Source organism: Artemia sp. Qi Xiang Cuo, chromosome 21, assembly GCF_049724085.1.
Source record: "Artemia sp. Qi Xiang Cuo chromosome 21, ASM4972408v1, whole genome shotgun sequence".
In the NCBI taxonomy this organism is placed as follows: domain Eukaryota; kingdom Metazoa; phylum Arthropoda; class Branchiopoda; order Anostraca; family Artemiidae; genus Artemia; species Artemia sp. Qi Xiang Cuo.
Window position 1 is genome coordinate 22863300 of NC_142814.1, and position 16683 is coordinate 22879982.

Consider the following 16683-nt stretch of genomic DNA (forward strand, 5'->3'; position numbering starts at 1 on the left):
ATATAATATTCGGGTTGTAGCGATAGCTTGCAAACTAGCAAGAGACGATCACGTCCTATACTAAGAAACACAGTAGCCCATAACTCCTAAAACTAAACAAAAAAATGAAGCTATTAGAAACGCATTGTCCAATACCCCTATATAAGAAACGAACTGTCCCTTGGCTCGAGAAACATGGAGAATATACTGGTTAGAAAATCAAGAAAAGTGGCTGTAACCACGACATTCCGCATCGACAGGACTGTAAAATCATAGAAAGCTGTATAATGGCTCATTTTAAAGGAAATTGCTACATCTGATACCTCTTGTAATTCAAAATAAAATAGTTTTTAAAATAGAATCACTTTTCACAAAAAAAGCTGAATTTTCCTGTACAAGCTTGATGAATGACGTTATAGTCATATAGGTTATAACCATATATGACGTAATAAGTAAATGCAATATTTATACATGCTTATATTTTAACAAGATGATAATAAAAGAAATACATAATAATAAGAGTCTTTTTTGTGAAAAACTGCCTTTTTCTATATCAATGTAGTAGAATTTATTTTTAACATCATAAAAGACATGTAGAAATAGGTATGTAAAATGCAGTAATTCTTTTAGGAGTTTTAACAGAAAATTTGATTTTTGAATTGAAACTAGAGTAATTCCTTTAAATTTAAACAAAATAATTTTATTTTGTTGTCCTATATATCAAATAGTTCGTGTTAACGAACTGCATAGTAAAATATAAATAAAGAGTGACATTAAAACAAAACATAACATACGAACAAGGCAAATAATAACCCGAAAAATAGCCTGAAACCTTCTAAAAATGATGTGAGATATAAAAACAAAGTAAACCGTTAGAATGACCTTGGTCGAAAACCATATACAGGAAGCTTACAGTCCCTTGACTTGAACAACAAAGAAAATATATTGGCTTGAAAAACAAGAGAAATCCCCTTTTGCACAAGAAGCACCATCAGTAGCTTCTTTTCTTCGCCGAAGTTATTAGGGCACTGGAACATCATAGGGAGCTATTTAATAATTTAATGCAATACTACGGTAATGGTGTGATTCATCACCTTGTATTCAAAAATGCAGTTTTTCGCAAGAATTAATTTTTTTTCAAAATATTGCTTTTGTAATTACAAAAGGCACTAGATGTAGGTATTTTCTTTAAAATCAGCCATTAAACAGCTCTTTTCAATATCTCGCCAAAAGTGTACGAAAAGCGAAAAAAATATTTTCTATCCAGAATATCGTAGTAGCAGTTTTCCTTGTTTTTCAAGCCAATGGATTGTTCTTGTTGTTCAAGCCAAAGGACTGTAACTTTCCTCTATAGGGTTTTCGGACAAGGCGGTTCTAATGGTGTTCTTTGTGTTTCGATCTAGCACCATTTTTAGGAGTTTTTCATAGTAAGGAACGAACTCTAGCCTATAGTAACTGAAATCCGGGAAGCAGCGGTAGTTAGCAACCTAGTAAGAGACGATCAAGTCCCATACTAAGAAATACAATAACCCATAACTCCTAAAATAATGTCAGAACGAAACACAAAGTACACTATTGAGAACCATCTTGTCCGAAACTCCTATATAGGAAGCTTATAGTCTCTTAGCGTGAACAACAAAGCAAATATAATGTCTTGAAAAACAAAAAAGGGGCTTGAACTACGATATTCAGCATCGACGGCACCTTTTTTCCGTTTTTCTTTCTGCTCAGCTATCCGGGTTGCATAGGTAGCTAGCAACCTAGTAAGAGACGATCATGCCCCATAGTAAAAAATAAAATAGCCCATAACTCCTAAAACTAGAATCAAGTCAAAAAAACCACATTGTCCACATTGCCCCTATAAAGGAAACTAATTGTCCCTTGGCTTGAAACACAAGGAAAATATATTGGCTTGAAAATCAAGAAAAGTGTCCGCAACCGCGATATTCTGCATATACGGCATGAACAACGAAACATTTAGCAAGATATGTTGTTTTGACAACCTTCATGCATATAGTGTCTTTTGATTTTGTTTAACATCCCTCTTAGTATTCCACGAAAGTTTCAACTTAATACCCATAGCCGTTCCTGAGATCAATTCTTTAATATAGATTTTATTAATCAAATAATTTAATATATCCTAAATGGTCTAACGGTTAGGATAGCTGGCTCTCACCCAGATAGCCCGAGTTCGTTCCTCGGCATGGGAAATATTTACTTATGAGGATTTCTTAAGGAATGTAACTGAAATAAATTTATGTGAAGTATGTGTTGCGTCATACTATGTACTCGCATTCATTCTTATTTTTTACGCTTTCTACTACAGTTCTATAGAAAACGGCAGTTTTTCGTAAGAAATTGATTCTTGTAATTATGTACTTCTTATATTATTATCTTGTCGATAGATAATCGTGTATAAATATTGCGGTTAGTATAGGCTAGAGTTCGTTCTTTGTTATAAATTAGTTTATTTAAAATTTTCAGGATTATTCTAGTTTTAGATGACAAACAGATTTTTTTTTGTTAAAACGCCCCAAAAATTACTGCATTTACATAACTATGTCTACGTGCTTCTTATAAAGGTAAAAGTTCTTTGTAAAATATTAATTTTATTTTAAACTATATAATGATTTCTTTTAATACTTCAGTTACTATGGGATACTATTCCTTCTTTAATTTATTCCTTTAAAATGAGCCATTATACAGCTCTCTATGATTTTCCAGTGCCCAGCTATATATTTGCGCATTAGGGGGGTGGGGGGGGGGAGTTTAAACTTACCTTTTATTTACATCAGAAATAAAATTTACCCCCACCCCCACCCTAATATGCGAATATATACCCTGAATTGGTATATATGGAGGTGGGGGTAAAATTAATTTCCGATAAAAATGACTATTATATTTGGAAAGAGCATAAGAAAAGGCATCGAGTGGTATGTTTACTTTATTCGTAAGTCAATAATATGAATAGCGAAAAATTTACCCATATCTTTAATATTTCGAAAGCACCTAGGGAAGGGGATCAAGTTGAAACATACAGAAAACTGCGAGGGGGATGTTGAACTTAAAGACAATATGATACCCCATTTGTTAATTAGCGTAGCTGCAAGATCACATGGAACGGCTAAGATCATTCGGTTGAAACTTTCAGAAAATATCAATTGTGATATTGGACTTAATCGAAAAACACCATGTCCAATCAGGTTGCAAAATGGCATGTTTGCAATATCGCAGGAATAGCTAAGGGTATTAAACTTAAACTATCAGAGAATGTTGGGGCATATTTTAAACTTAATAAGAAATACAACTATATGCATCGTGGTTGCCAAATGGGCGTGTCCGCAATATCTCAGGAACAGCTAATGGCATTTAGTTGAAAATTTAATATATTGAACTTATAAAGAGAAAGCCATACTGTTCAAAATCGTCCACAGCCCAAAAAACTATATTTCTGAGGCTGAACACCCCCCCCCCGTCCCCGTAGTAAGGACCGTAAGTTATGCAAGTTGCCCATTGTTACCATGTAAGGTTTATAGAAGGGGTGGTTGTTCAAATTTTGATTGAAAATCGAAAGTTTTAGTGGCCAAATGAATATGCCTCCAAGGTTGACAAACCACCTCCAAGCCTCCGGGCAAAAGTCAAAAGCTATGCAATTTGCCCATCGTTGACATATTAAGATTTTTATTGGAAAAGAGGACATGTTTAATCCTGGGTCTCCAAAAATGCTTAGGGTATAAAGGTGAAACTTTAAGGAAATGTTGAGAGGGATCCCGAGCACAATTAAAACACTCTATATGCTTGCTTGTGGTGAAAAGGGAGTATCAGTAATATCTAAAGAGCGACGGAATGTATTAAGTTGAAAATTTCTAGGTATGTTGAGGAGATGTTGAAGAGGGATTTTAGGGTAGCCATCCCCCTCCTTACTATTTTTTGTTGCCTCTTCTGCACAACACTGATCGAAATTTGGGAGTTGTTATTTTGTTCAAAACGAGTCAAAAGGTCTAATAGTTATACTTCCAGGGATATCTTGCCCCGTAGCCCCATCATTTGGAAAAGGGGAAATATTTGAGTATGTGTGTTTCCGAAAAGGCTAAGGGCATTAAGGTAAAACTTTGGAGAATACTGAGGAATATGTTAAACTAAATCAAAAGATACTATAGGTATCTAGTTTATCAAGAAGAAAGATCTAAAACATTATAACAACGGGCTTGTTAGTAGTATCGATATACACAGTCCGAAACTTACATGGAAACTTACACCTGAGACACTACAGTTACACGTGGACATTGCAAAAAAAAAAAGCTGGCAAGGTATAAAGTGGGCAAGCATGTTTTGAAACTATAGTCAAGGCTTTATAAGATAATTAGACTGGCTGTGTGTTATTGATATGAATTGCACAAGAATGTGCAGCGTAGCTTCACGTAGACATAACAAAAAGCTGGCAAGGTATAATGTGGTCCAACATGTTTTGAGAGTATGGTCGAAATTATATAACTCAATCAGACTGTTTTTTGAGCCAACATCCGTTTTTAGGGGGCCAATTAGAGACAGTGGAGGTTGCTCAATATACGGTAAGTTGATTGGTGATTGGTTATAAATAAAAGGACTGATTTTTTATTCGTCCTTGAGATTTTGTATGTTCATTCCTTACGATTTAATTTTCATAATGATTTGATATGTCATAGATAATACATTGAATATTATTAACTTTAAAGCAATGGATACATCAATTTATAATGTGAGTGCAGGTTAGTGAATTTCTTAATTTATTTCCAAATAAAATTATTTTACCACACCAATAGTAAATTCAAATTCAGGGGCAGCGACCCCTCCCTCCCAACAAGACACACCCGACAATATGATGACTATAACCACTAGAAAACGTAAAGTACGCTCTTTTTTCTATTATTTAAATAAAATACCTCCTCCCCACCAAGGCTTATGAGTTTAATTATTTAGAAATTTTTATCTCGTTCAAAATGACCCTTTCTCCATCGTGCATTTAAGATGCGTTGTCTTTTTTCCGATCTAATAGAACCAGCTGTGTTACAAGAAACAGTCAGTTTTGGAAAACAGGTTTCGCACGCTCGTGCTATCACAGATTAATAACACATGTCTTTGTCTGATTCAAGACACGTTGACTAGCGAAAAACCCGTGTGAATGAATTGAAATAAAAAATTTTAACACTAAATCTCTGAATAAATATTTTTTGGGGGGTGGGTTGATTGGCAGAAAGATGTATTAGCGTAGTTATAGTGGGTTGATTGGCGGAAGGATATATTAGCGTAGTTATAGTGGAGGGCGAGTTGCAAGCGAAAAACTCATGTGGGTGACTTGAAATAAAATTTTTAACGAGATATGGGTGAAAAGTGTTTTGGGGGAGATGGACTGATTGGGAGAAGGGTGTATTAGCGTAGTTATAGTTGAGGGCGAGCTGCTAGCCAAAACACCGTGTGGAGAAGTTGAAATAAAAAATTTTAACAAAAAATGACTGAAATATGTTTTGGGAGGAGATGGGTTTATTGTTAGAAGTAGGTCTTATTGTAGTTACAGTGGGGGGAGAGTTGCAAGCGAAAAACCCGTTTTAAGAAGTTGAAATAAAAAATTTTAACAAGAAATGTCTGAAAAAATATTTTTTTGGGGGGTGGGTTGATGTCAGAAGGATCTCTTAGAGTACTTTTAGTGTGATAGTGGGGGGGGGCGTTATTTCATACCCCGGTAAACATGTCACTAGAAAAGACTGAACTTGAATTTTACTTCCAGGACTTGGATACTCAGATGACAAGTCAAAAACGTACAAAGCTTAATCATGAGACGGACAGCACTAACATGAATTCAACGAGAGAAAGTGTTATTCAATATGTACCACGAGCACTTTGTAGCAAGCTAACTGCAACTTCTATGGTAAGCACCATTTATCAGATAGCTAAGGGGGGTTCAATTACATGAGGGTTCAGTTGCATGAGGGTTCAGAAGCTTGGCATTCAGTTAAAGAATACCTCCTCGACAGATATTTTTTTAAAATGTATTTTATAGCTTTTACCCAAACGTTGCGTTGTCTTTCTCAAACCAACTAGTAAATGTTTATCAGACTTTTATTTTTTCTTTTCAATTATTTTCAGTGTAAGCTAATATAATGTTGGGTAAGAGAATGTCACCTCCTGGACAGTTATTTTTTTTTATATGTATTTTATAGCTATTACCCAAACGTTGTGTTGTCTTTCTCACACCAACTAGTATATATTTATCAGGCTTTTATTTTTTACCATTTCAAGCCTCAGAAGAAAATAAGAATAGTGGAATTAAAAACAACGACTGACATCTGGGATACTGTACCACTAACCATGGAGGAGGAGATGCATCTCGTAGATCAAACTGCTTCAGTTGAAAGATGGTATAGTTTTGTGAAGAGCTGGGACAATCAAGCCCAGTGCTATGAGTTATACCCCTATTATGCATTTTCATTTTAAATGTTATTACTGATCCGAGTAAAACCGATACCAATATACCTCATTCTTTTATTCTAACTTAACTTGTAGGAATAGGACTTTATTCCATCGACTAAATCAGTTTATTCATGTATAATGGTGAACAAAAAGACTATTAATTCTCCGTATTATTCTTCTTCTTCTGATCATGCGCCCACGCCTCCTTCTCACCCGGGGTCAGTTGACGTCTTAATATCCGGTATAAATTGCATATTCCACTCGTTCTCCATACCTCATAATATCCATCATGAGTGATATAGATGGAGTCATCGATCTTAGGTTCCCGATCTAGACATGAAAATTAAAAGGCTTAAAATATATGGAATTTGTATAAGCTGCAATGGTTAAAAGTTATTACTTCATTATCGATCTGATAAACATAAAGATAATGTATTAAAAAAGACCATTATAACTTTTGATTTTTTTTTGTTCAAACATTTAAGTCAAAAGTTTTTTTTCAGGATTTTTTTGATAAGAATGTGGATAACGTATGGTTCCCATTCCCATTGAATGAAGAAGAAGAAGTGTCACTCTGCAATCTATTTGTGGAACCTAGCATTATAAAACCACTGTTACACCAATAAATTCAACCATTAAGGTGTCTTAGGAAAATACACGGTTAAAATACCCCTTTAAACATTTACAACGACTCGAGTGATACAAGAAAAAGGATAAGGACACTTGTAAAAACACAGAAAAAGAACAGACATAGCCTTTTGTATAATGGTAGAGATGTGAGACGCTTTAGTCAATTAAATCACGCAATGAAATATCGCGTGATATCGTTGTGCTAAGCATTCCAAAACAAGAAAATGATTCAGCGACCAAAGACATTTTTTTTCTTTTTAATGTTTGTGTACATTATATTTTGGAAATTAAAGGTTATCGTTATCATTAAAATGTCAATCAACAATAGATATTTTTAAATGTTTCACAAGTTCAAAACAGTTAATATCCAGCCATAGGCGACTCGATTTTCACTTTAAGCAATTGTAACAATAGTAGTTTTATTATTATTTTTTTTCAATGTTTCTGTAAATTATATTTTGGAAATTAAAGGTTATCGTTATCATTAAAATGTCAATCAACAATAGATATATTTATATGTTTCACAAATTCAAAATGGTTAATATCCAGCCATAGGCGACTCGAATTTCACTTAAAGCAATTGTAACAATAGTAGTTTTATTATTTTTTTTTCATATCAAACATTTTCAAAGGATGATAAATCTTCCAACAAATCAAGAGAAGAAAATATTGGCCTTAAAATTGAAATGGGAAGCTCACCAAGTTACGCTAAATAAATTCTTCTATTCATGGTCCAAGTCATAAGAACCAACACTGAATGTACATCTTACATTTTTAACGTTTTTTATACGTTATATCTTGGAAATTAAGGCTGTTGTTATCATTAAAATGTCAATCAACAAAAGCTATATTTAAATGTTTCACCAGTTCAAATGGTTAATACCTCACCATATGTGACTCAGATTTCACTTTAAACAGCTGTAACAATAATGCTTTACAACAAACATTATATAGCAATTTCTAATTATTTTAGCTAAGAGTAACGTTTTGTCTACATTCAACAGTTGAAAATATCTGAATCCATTAAAGGTATATTATGAATGCCTTTGCAAAAAAAAAACATGAAAATACTACTACTACCACTACTACTAGTAACAACACATTGCAGTTCCAAACCATCTGAGGTATTTAAAATCCTTCTTCCCCCCAAACTCAAATTTTCCAAATTTCTACTTTAGAGATCTTTTTTAAAATATACAATTTCTTGAATTCGCTTCCTGGACTGGACACAATACAGATGTTTAATTCAAGAAATTATGAAAAAATTGCAAGTACGTAACAAACTCTTTCTTGAAGTCACCTCTTGTATACACAATGCAGAAATTTCATTCAAAAAATTACGAAAAAATTGTAAGTAAGGGTTCAGTTGTAATCAATAGGCTAATCAAAAGAATCAGCAAAGCTATGAGCTTGAGAAAATTGCCTAATTATCGAAAAATGGGGAAACACCCTCCCAAATTCGACAGAAACGGAAATGTCTTGGCGTGAATTTTCCATAGAAAAGGGGAAGGCTATTTTTACGTTAAAACAACTTCAACCATGGCCCGCCCCCTGCCATCAGAAATTAAGTTATAAAAAGTTTCTTCACCTCTTGAATACACTTGAATACACTAATGCAGAAATTTCATTCGGGTATTTTTACGTGAAAACAACTTCAACCATGGCCCGCCCCCTGCGATCAGAAATTAAATTATGAGCTAATAAGGGTTTTTTGCCGTAAACTCTAGTTTTTTTATAAGAAAATTATGGAAAATACAATTTTCTGGTTCAAATCTGAAACTTTAGTCTATATATGGATTGAAAAATATTCTATTTCTGTAAAATCTGAGCTAATAAGGGTTTTTGGCCGTAAACTCTAGTTTTTTGTATGAAAATTATGGAAAATATAATTGTCTGGTTCAAATCTGAAACTTTAGTCTATTTTTGGATCTAAAAATAAACTATTTCTGTAAAATCTGAGCTAATAAGGGTTTTTGGCCGTAAACTCTAGTTTTTTGTAAGAAAATTATGTTAAATACAATTTTCTGGTTCAAATCTGAAACTTTAGTCTATTTTTGGATTGGAAAATAAAACTATTTCTATAAAATCTGAGCTAATAAGGGTTTTGACCGTAAACTCTAGTTTTTGTAAGAAAATTATTTATCGAAAAATGGGGAAACACCCTCCAAAAGTCGACAGGAATTGTCTTGGGGGAATTTTCCTTGGAAAAAGGGGAGGGTATTTTTACGTGAAAACAACTTCAACCATGGCCCGCCCCCTGCGATCAGAAATTAAATTATAAAAAGTTTCTTCACCTCTTGAATACACAATGCAGAAATTTCATTCGGGTATTTTTACGTGAAAGCAACTTCAACCATGGCCCGCCCCCTGCGATCAGAAATTAAATTATGAGCTAATAAGGGTTTTTTGCCGTAAACTCTAGTTTTTTTATAAGAAAATTATGGAAAATACAATTGTCTGGTTCAAATCTGAAACTTTAGTCTATTTTTGGATCGAAAAATAAACTGATAAAATCTGATAAATAAAATCTGAGCTAATAAGGGTTTTTGGCCGTAAACTCTAGTTTTTTGTAAGAAAATTATGGAAAATACAATTTTCTGGTTCAAATCTGAAACTTTAGTCTATTTTTGGATCGGAAAATAAAACTATTTCTATAAAATCTTAGCTAATAAGGGTTTTGACCGTAAACTCTAGTTTTTGTAAGAAAATTATGGAAAATACAATTGTCTGTTTCAAATGTGAAACTTTAGTCTATTTTTGGATCGAAAAATAAAACTATTTCTATAAAATCTGAGCTAAAAAGGGTTTTGACCGTAAACTCTAGTTTTTGTAAGAAAATTATAGAAAATACAATTCTCTGGTTCAAATCTGAAACTTAATTCTATTAACTATTTCTATAAAATCTGAGCTAATAAGAGTTTTTGGCCGTAAACTCTAGTTTTTTGTATGAAAATTATGGAAAATACAATTCGTTGGCTCATAGGTGAAAATTAAGTCCAGTTATGGATCGTAAAATAAACTATTTCTATAAAATCTGAGCTAATAAGGGTTCTTTGCCGTAAACTCTAGTTTTTTGTAAGAAAATTATGGAAAATACAATTGTGTGGTTCAAATCTGAAACTTTAGTCCATTTTGGGATGTAAAAATAGGCTATATCTGTAAAACTTGAGCTAATAGGGGTTCTAGGCAGTAAACTCTAGTTTTTTGTAAGAACCTTATGGGAAGTACATTTGTCTTTTGCAAATCTGAAACTTAATTCTATTTTTGGATCGAAAAATCAACTATTTCTGTAAAATCTGAGCTAATAAGGGTTTTTTACCGTGAATTCTAGTTTCGAGAGGGAGGCTAGTTGCCCCCCAATCACTTTCGACCATTTAAAAGGGCACTTCTTCACCTATTGAATACACAATGCAGAAATTTCATTCAAGAAATTATGATTAAATTGTAAGTAAGGGTTCACTTGTAATCAATAGGCTCATTAAAAGAATTGGTTTCTTATGCTCATTCCAAAGATTTAGGATTCATTAACTTTAGTGTTGCCAATCAAAAGCTATGAGCTTGAGAAAATTGCCTAATTATCGACAAATGGGGAAACACCCTCCAAAAGTTGACAGGAATGGAATTGTCTTGGGGAGAATTTTCCATGGAAAAGGGGGAGGGTATTTTTACGTGAAAACAACTTCAACCATAGCCCGCTCCTTGCGATCAGAAATTAAATTAAATTTTTATATAAAATTATAAAAAAGTTTCTTCACCTCTTGAATACACAATGCCGAAATTTCATTCAAGAAATTACGAAAAAATTGTAAGTAAGTAACAATGTCTCTGTGTGTTTGTGCAAGGTGGAGCAATTTCCTCACAAATTCCACTATTTAATGCCCCCATCCGCCCCACCCCACGGCGCTTCCCGCCCCACGGCACTTTCCGGGCCGCGGCGCTTCCTGCCCCGAGGTGCGGGCCGGGGTGGAGCATTAAATTGTGGAATTTGGGAGGAAATTGCTCTACCTTGCACACACACAGAGACATTGTTACTTACTTACAATTTTTTCGTAATTTCTTGAATGAAATTTCGGCATTGTGTATTCAAGAGGTGAAGAAACTTTTTATAATTTAATATAAAAATTTAGTTTAATATCTGATCGCTGGGAGCGGGCCATGGTTGAAGTTGTTTTCACGTAAAAATACCCTCCCCCTTTTCCATGGAAAATTCCCCCCAAGACAATTCCATTCCTGTCGACTTTTGGAGGGTGTTTCCCCATTTTTCGATAATTAGGCAATTTTCTGAAGCTCAAAGCTTTTGATTGGCTACAATAAAGTTAATGAATCCTAAATATTTGGAATCAGCATAAGAAACCAATTCTTTTGATGAGCCTATTGATTACAAGTGAACCCTTACTTACAATTTTATCATAATTTCTTGAATAAAATTTCTGCATTGTGTATTCAAGAGGTGAAGAAGTGCCCTTTTAAATGGTCGAAAGTGATTGAGGGCAACTAGCCCCCCTCTCGAAACTAGAGTTTAGGGTCAAAAACCCTTATTAGCTCAGATTTTACAGAAATAGTTTATTTTTCGATCCAAAACTAGAATCAAGTTTCAGATTTGAACCAGACAAATGTACTTTCCATAAGTTTTTTACAAAAAACTTGAGTTTATGGCCAAAATCCTTATTAGCTCAGGTTTTACAGAAATAGTTTATTTTTCGCTCCAAAAATAGACTAAAGTTTCAGATTGGAACCAGAGAATTGTATTTTCCATAATTTTCTTACAAAAAACTAGAGCTTACGGCAAAGATCCCTTATTAGCTCAGATTTTATAGAAATAGTTTATTTTATGATCCATAACTGGACTTAATTTTCACCTATGAGCCAACGAATTGTATTTTCCATAATTTTCATACGAAAAACTAGAGTTTACGGCCAAAAACCCTTATTAGCTCAGATTTTACAGAAATAGTTAATAGAATTAAGTTTCAGATTTGAACCAGAGAATTGTATTTTCCATAATTTTCTTACAAAAACTAGAGTTTATGGTCAAAACCCTTATTAGCTCATATTTTATAGAAATAGTTTTATTTTCCGATCCAAAATTAGACTAAAGTTTCAGATTTGAACCAGAAAATTGTATTTTCCATAATTTTCTTACAAAAACTAGAGTTTACGGTCAAAACCCTTATTAGCTAAGATTTTATAGAAATAGTTTTATTTTCCGATCCAAAAATAGACTAAAGTTTCAGATTTGCACCAGAGAATTGTATTTTCTATAATTTTCTTACAAAAAAACTAGATTTTGCGGCAAAAAACCATTATTAGCCCAGATTTTATTGATATAGTTTATTTTTCGATGCAAAAATAGAATCAAGTTTCAGATTTGCAACAGAGAAATGTACTTTCTATAATTTTCATACAAAAAACTAGATTTTACGGTCAAAAACCCTCATTAGCTCAGATTTTACAGAAATAGTTTATTTTTCGATCCAAAAATAGACTAAAGTTTCAGATTTGAACCAGACAATTGTATTTTCCATAATTTTTTATAAAAAACTAGAGTTTACGGCAAAACACCCTTATTAGCTCAAAATTTAATTTCTGATTGGAGGGGGCGGGCCATGGTTGAAGTTGTTTTCACGTAAAAATACCCGAATGAAATTTCTGCATTGTGTATTCAAGAGGTGAAAAAACTTTTTATAATTGAATTTCTGATCGCAGGAGGCGGTCCATGGTTGAAGTTACTGTCATACAAGAATAGCCTCTCTCTTGTCTATGGAAAATTCACCCCAAGACATTTCCGTTTCTGTCGGATTTGGAAGGATGTTTCCCCATTTTTCGATAATTAGGCAATTTTCTCAAGCTCATATCTTTGCTGATTTTTTTGATGAGCCTATTGATTGCAACTGAACCCTTACTTACAATTTTTTCATTATTTTTTTAATGAATATTCTGCATTGTGCATGCAAGAGGTGACTTCAAGAAAGACTTTATTACTTAATTACAATTTTTTTTATCATTTCTTGAATTAAACATCTATATTGTGTCCAGTCCAGGAAGAAAATTCAAGAAATTATATACTTTAGAAAAGATCTCTAAAGTAGAATTTTCGAAAATTTGAGTTTGGGGTGAAGGAGGATTTTAAATACCTCAGATGGTTTTGAACTGCAGTGTGTTGTTACTAGTAGTAGTGGTAGTAGTAGTATTTTCATTTTTTTTTTGCAAAGGCATTCATAATATACCTTAAATGCATTCAGATATTTTCAACTGTTGAATGTAGACAAAACGTTACTCTTAGCTAAAATAATTAGAAATTGCGATAAAATGTTTGTTGTAAAGCATTATTGTTACAGCTGTTTAAAGTGAAATTTGAGTCGCATATGGTGAGGTATTAACCATTTGAACTGGTGAAACATTTAAATATAGCTTTTGTTGATTGACATTTTAATGATAACAACAGCCTTAATTTCCAAGATATAACGTATAAAAAACGTTAAAAATGTATGATGTACATTCAGTTGGTTCTTATGACTTGGACCATGAATAGAAGAATTTATTTAGAGAAACTTGGTGAGCTTCGCATTTCGAATATTTTCTTCTCTTGATTCGTTGGAAGATTTATCACCCTTAGAAAATGTTTGATATGAAAAAAATAATAATAAAACTACTATTGTTACAATTGCTTAAAGTGAAAATCGAGTCGCCTATGGCTGGATATTAACCATTTTGAATTTGTGAAACATATAAATATATCTATTGTTGATTGACATTTTAATGATAACGATAACCTTTAATTTCCAAAATATAATTTACAGAAACATTGAAAAAAAATAATAATAAAACTACTATTGTTACAATTGCTTAAAGTGAAATTCGAGTCGCCTATGGCTGGATATTAACCGTTTTGAACTTTTGAAATATTTAAAATATCTATTGTTGATTGACATTTTAATGATAACGATAGCCTTTAATTTCCAAAATATAATGTACACAAACATTAAAAAAAAAATCTCTGGTCGCTGAACCATTTTCTTGTTTGGAATGCTTAGCATAACGATATCACGGGTTACGTATCACGATTTCATTGCGAGATTTAATTGACTAAAGCGTCTCACATCTCTACCATTATACAGAAGGCTATGTCTGTCCTTTTTCTGTGTTTTTACACGTGTCCTTATCCATTTTCTTGTATCACTCGAATCGTTGTAAATGTGTAGAGGGGTATTTTCACCATTTATTTTCCTACGACATCTTAATGGTTGAATTTATTAGTGTACCAGTGGTTTTATAATTCTAGGTTCCACAATTAGATTGCAGAGTGCCACTTCTTCTTCTTCACTCAATGTGAATGTGAACCATACGTTATCCAAATTCTCATCAATAAAATTCTGAAAAAAAACTTTTGACTTAAATTTTTGAACAAAAAAAAATTAAAAAATCAAAAGTTATAATGGTCTTTTTAATACATTATCTTTATGTATATCAGATCGATCGTGAAGTAATAATGTTTGTCCATTACAGCTTATACAAATTCCATATATTTTAAGCCTTTTAATTTTCATGTCTAGATCGGGAACTTAAGATCGATGACTCCCACTATATCACTCATGATGGATATTATGAGGTATGGAGAACGAGTGGAATATGCAATTTCTACCGGATATTAAGACGTCAACTGACCCCGAGTGAGAAGGAGGCGTGGGCGCGTGATCAGAAGAAGAAGAATACGGAGAACTAATAGTCTTTTTGTTCACCATTATATATGAATAAACTGATTTAGTCGATGGAATGAAGTCCTATTCCTACAAGTTAAGTTAGAATAAAAGAATGAGGTATATTGGTTTCGGTTTTACTCGGATCAGTAATAACATTTAAAATGAAAATGCATAATTGGAGTCTAACTCGTAGCACTGTGCTTGATGGTCCCAGCTCTTCACGAAACTGTACCATCTTTCAACTGAAGCTGTTTGTTCTACTAGATGAATCTCATCAACAAAGTTTAGTGTTAATTTATCACATTTGTCTGGGTTTTTTTTTATTGAACATTTTATTTTTTTTTTCTTTCTTTTTTTCGTATGATGAGTTAATTTTAAAACAAGACATTATTTTACATGTAAAATATTAATTATTTTATAAAGTTAAGACTATGCCAATTTTTGTATTTTTTTTATCCCCACTCAAAACTTAATTGTCCCGGCGGTGCATTTCTACTCAATATTATATTGGCTTACACAGAAAATAATTAAAAGAAAAATAATGCCTGATAAATATTTACTAGTTGGTGTGAGAAAGACAACGCAACGTTTGGGTAATAGCTATAAAATACATCTAAAGAAAAATATCTGTCGAGGAGGTATTCTTTAACTGAATCCCAAGCTTCTGAACCCTCATGCAACTGAACCCTCTTTAACTGAACCCTCATGTAACTGAACCTCCCTTAGCTATCTGATAAATGATGCTTACCATAGAAGTTGCAGTTAACTCGCTACAACGTGCTCGTGGTGCATATTGAATAACGCTTTCTCTCGTCGAATTCATGTTAGTGCTGCTCATGTCATTATTAAGCTTTGTAAGTTTTTGAGTTTTCATCTGAATATCCAAGTCCTGTAATTAAAAATCAACTTCAGTATTTTCTAGTCATATTTTTACCGGGGTATTAAATAACGCCCCCACTATCACATTAAAAGTACTCTAAGAGATCCTTCAGACATCAACCTACCCCCCAAAAAAATATTTATTCAGAGATTTATTGTTAAAAATTTTTATTTCAACTCATTCACACGGGATTTTCTTTAGCAACTCGGCCCACAGTACAGCACTAAAAGTACTCTAAGAGATCCTTCTGACATCAACCTACCCCCCAAAAAAATATTTATTCAGAGATTTCTTGTTAAAAAATTTTATTTCAACTCGTTCACAGGGCTTTTTCGTTAGCAACGCGTCTTGAATCAGACAAAGACATATGTTATTAATCTGTGATAACATGAGCGTGCGAAGCCTGTTTTCCAAAACTGACTGTTTCTTGTAACACAGCTGGTTCTATTAGATCGGAAAAAAGACAACGCATCTTAAATGCACGATGGAGAAAGGGACATTTTGAACGAGATAACTATTTCTAAAGAATTAAACTCATAAGCATAGGAGGGGAGGAGGTATTTTATTTAAATAATATAAAAAAGAGCGTACTTTACGTTTTCGAGTGGGTATAATCATCATTTTGTCGGGGGTGTCTTGTTGGGGGGAGGGGGGCTATGCCCCTGAATTTGAATTTACTATTGGTGTGGTAAAATTATTTTATTTGGAAATAAATTAAGAAATTTAGTAGCCTGTACTCACATTGTAAATTGATGTATCCATTGCTTTAAAGTTAATAATATTCAATGTATTATCTATGACACATCAAATCATTATGAAAATTAAATCGTAAGGAATGAACATTTCATACAAAATCTCAAGGACGAATAAAAAATCAGTCCTTTTATTTATAACCAATCACCAATCAACTTACCGTATATTGAGCAACCTCCACTGTCTCTAATTGGCCCCCTAAAAACGGATGTTGGCTCAAAAAACAACATAAAGCCTTTTCACTAATATTCTTAGCTGCAGTTCTAGCTTTCTTCCCTAATACACCTTCAGCAA